Source organism: Bos javanicus, chromosome 16 (assembly GCF_032452875.1).
Source record: "Bos javanicus breed banteng chromosome 16, ARS-OSU_banteng_1.0, whole genome shotgun sequence".
NCBI lineage: Eukaryota > Metazoa > Chordata > Mammalia > Artiodactyla > Bovidae > Bos > Bos javanicus.
Genome location: NC_083883.1, coordinates 57,839,134 through 57,842,943, shown reverse-complemented (window position 1 = coordinate 57,842,943; position 3,810 = coordinate 57,839,134). Strand labels below are relative to the sequence as shown.

The following is a 3,810-nucleotide window of genomic DNA, read 5'->3' as shown; positions in this document are numbered from 1 at the left end:
GAATTTGCTCTTCTCTGGTGAGAACTTTCTGCTGCTTAGAACATGTAAAAGACCAGTGCTCAAGCCTCAGCCCTTCCTCAGCTCTCCTTCTCCTTCTCTCTGATGTTACCATGCTCATCACCTGTAAATCCACCCAGTCAATAGAACATTGTCTTGTACACAGGTCAAGATAGTTAGATGTTGTGAAACTGTGATTTACAAAGGAAAGAGAAGAGGCCGTTCCTATCCCCAAAGAGTTTACAATCTAGTTTGAAGTCAGAACAAACACAAGGAAAAAAAATAGGAGGGAATTTTCAAAGCAGAATTAGGAGTCAGGGCTGACCAATTAGGCTGAGTCTGATACTGGGGAAAATGGATTGAGATGGTGTTCCACACAAGAAACCAGTATTTACTGGGCATCTGTCATAAGCCCCCTTGATGACTTCATTTAATTCTCATTACAGTTTTATGAAGCAGGACTGGTCATCTTGATTTGGAGGAATGACTGAGAAGGAAATTGAGGCTCAGAATAATTAGATGTCTTGCCCTGTATCACAGGATTAATCAATAGTCTTCTAATTCCACACACATTTTACTAAACCATAGACCAGTGCTGGTTAGTTAGTGCTGGGAAATGTTGCGGAGGGAGGTCAAATAATATAGGTCACATTTTAAAACAAAATGCAAATTTATAAAAAACATTGCAGCAATTTTACTCTAAAAGGACTACACTGCAACATTTTCCATCAGTTTTTTTCCTGTACTTTCTAAGAGACAGTAGATGGAGCAAAAGATATTGATCAAGGTCTTAGAATAGGAAAAGAGTTCAGAACTATGACTGTTGACATTTTTGTTAGTCTGTCTTGATGTCTAGCCCTAACTTCCATGAGCTATAGGATAGCTAGACGATTTCTGCAGAGCTTATAGTAATTTGAATCGCCACACTAAATGCTGTTGTGAAATAAAGTGGATTTTTTATTTGTCTGAAGGAGACTGGCAGCATTTCTATTTAGTTTTACTACTAATTAACCTTCAATTATTTGTATAGCATGTAAGATTAACACTGCTCACATATACAAGAGAAAGCAGGTCAATGAAATGTGCACTGAAATAAACTGGATTTTGATGAATTCACTTGGAATGTGAGTTATTCTCTGAGAGAGCTGGGTGCTATAAAGTTTATATTCCTGAGTTGGGAATAACTATGTTTCATCTGAGTGGCAGAGATACAGCAACTTATTTCTGTCTCTGCAAATATGTGGCAATGGAGTTCATGCCATCACACACCACCAACCTGTAGGCAACCACAGCTCTTTTCTGCTGCTTTATCGGCCTCTCCCATAGAACAGAGGGCATAAGACAGGGAGAGTATTTGCTGTAAGTTGAGCTTGCAGGCTGCCCACAAGGAAGATGGAGATTTCACAAGTGTTCTTGATGTAGAAGATGATATTTATGTGCAGTTACTCTGAGCACTGAATTGGAGAAAGGCATAAAATGTGGTGGAAGCAAGCTGGAAAATCTTATAACTAAGTTTGTGGGCCTGAACTTTTTTCAAATATAGGAGAAATCAGAGAGGTAGAGAATACATTCCCAGGAACCTGCCCCTCCTTCCAAAAAGCCTTGAGAAAAGCAATAGAGGGAAGTCAGCCAAGACAGTACAGACTTAAATTCTCCACCTCAGTGCTTCCCAGTATTAGCAAGTATGATTAGGAGATACAACTGAAGCTAATCATAGGACCTGATGTTTGTGTTTATAATTTTCCATTTCCCTGCACTCTTCCTCTTATGCACGCATTTATTCAGTAAGTGTTTATTGAGTGCCTACTATGTATCAGGCAGGCTACTGAGACTGTGGAGACTATAACAAGGAAACACTGATACTGTCCCCACCCTAATGAAGCTTATAAATCAGCAGAAGAGGCAGACGTTAAAGCAGTCAAAAGCCACCGTGAGATTACTACCGAGAGTTCATGGTATTGTGAAGGTCTTTTCTATGTGTCAGGAACTGTTCTAAGAGCTGAGAATATGTCAGTAAACAGTAAAATCCTTCCCCCTTAAATTTTATGTCCTAGTACAGGAGATGTGAGAGTTGGACTGTGAAGAAAGCTGAGCACTGAAGAATTGATGCTTTTGAACTGTGGTGTTGGAGAAGACTCTTGAGAGTCCCTTGGACTGCAAGGAGATCCAACTAGTCCATTCTGAAGGAGATCAGCCCTGGGATTTCTTTGGAAGGAATGATGCTAAAGCTGAAACTCCAGTACTTTGGCCACCTCGTGCGAAGAGTTGAATCATTGGAAAAGACTCTGACGCTGGGAGGGATTGGGGGGCAGGAGGAGAAGGGGATGACAGAGGATGAGATGGCTGGATGGCATCACTGACTCGATGGACGTGAGTGTGAGTGAACTCCGAGAGTTGGTGATGGACAGGGAGGCCTGGCGTGCTGCAATTCATGGGGTCTCGAAGAGTCGGACACGACTGAGTGACTGAACTGAACTGAACTGAACAGGAGACAAGACAAAAGAGGACTCGTTGGAAAAGACCTTGATGCTGGGAAAGATTGAAGGCAAAAGGAGAAGAGGGCAGTGGAGGATGAGATGGTTGGGACAGCATCACCGACTCAGTGGACATGAACCTGAGCAAACTCTGGGAGACAGTGAAGGACAGGGAAGCCTGTAGCTCCGCAGTCCATGAGGTTGCAAAGAGTCAGACACAACTGAGCGACTGAATAACAACAACAGGAGACTACTGAACATAAAATGTAAAAATAAACATATAATGGAAGTTCAGCGTGATGATGTGTAAGTGCCATAATAAAAACAAAGCAGAGGAAGAGGTTAGAGTGTGGCTTTAGGCAGGATGGTACTGAGGAGCCCCTCTGAAAGGATGACTCTTGAGCAGTGAAACAGAAGAGCTGACAAAGACTCCCACAGAAATCTGGAGGAAGATTGTTCCAGGTAAAGAGAGCAGCACATACAAAGGTCCTGAGGCTGGAAGGACATTGGCTGCAAATGGAAACAGACTATAGGCAGGCAGTGGTGGTGGGAGGTGGTCAGCAGGAGGCTGCGGCAGGAGCCCCGAGGGAAATGATGGTGCTTGGGCTGGATTGGTGGTGGGCGGGGAGGAGGTGAGATGGTGTGGGTTTAGGAATTTCCTCTATCTTAAAGGGATTCCACCTGGTTAGGGAGGTGGAATCTTCTATGATTTCAGAAGAAGCAACATTTGTGCTGAGTAGAAGTAGCTGTGCTGTGCTATGCTAAGTCGCTTCAGTCGTGTCCAACTCTTTGCAACACTATAGATGGTAACCCGCCAGAATCCTCCAAACAAGAATACTGGAGTGGGTTGCCATTTCCTCAAGTGAAGATAAAAGGACAGAATATTCCAGAACATAAATATGCATACCCTGTGGGGGAGAAAGTCAAGGTTGAGGCATTGAAAGAAGATCTGGCTGCCTAGGCAAAGATGAGAGGGGAGGGGAGGCTGGAAAGATGGGCAGAACAGACCTCGTGGGACTGTGCGAGCCTCTTGCAGGACCTTGGTCTTTTTTCTAAGGGTTGTCAGAAGTCACAGGAGGAATTTCAGCAGAAGCATCCTGGTCAAATGTGTGTCTTGGAAAAGTTTCCAATTGTAGGATGAAAGAAGCTCAATTTGTTTTACTGACATTCATCCCCTGATGAAGGTTCTCCTATACCCATTTTACAGACAAGAAAACTGAGTCTCAGATAGCTGATGGCACTTGTTGGGGCCCACAACAAGATGGCTGACTCTGGGGTCCAGAGCCGCAGCCCTTTGTACCCATTTGCCTTTACTCCCCTCCACAGCATCACCCCCACC

The 3,810-nt window shown here is 43.7% G+C and overlaps 1 non-coding gene across 1 annotated transcript; it reads right to left on the bottom strand.

Annotated features, from left to right (window-relative positions):
• Positions 1-956: 956 nt before the first annotated feature.
• Positions 957-1,085, bottom strand: LOC133228290 (small nucleolar RNA SNORA19). The gene has a single exon (XR_009730153.1). It is a non-coding gene; the product is annotated as a small nucleolar RNA SNORA19 (small nucleolar RNA).
• Positions 1,086-3,810: the final 2,725 nt, after the last annotated feature.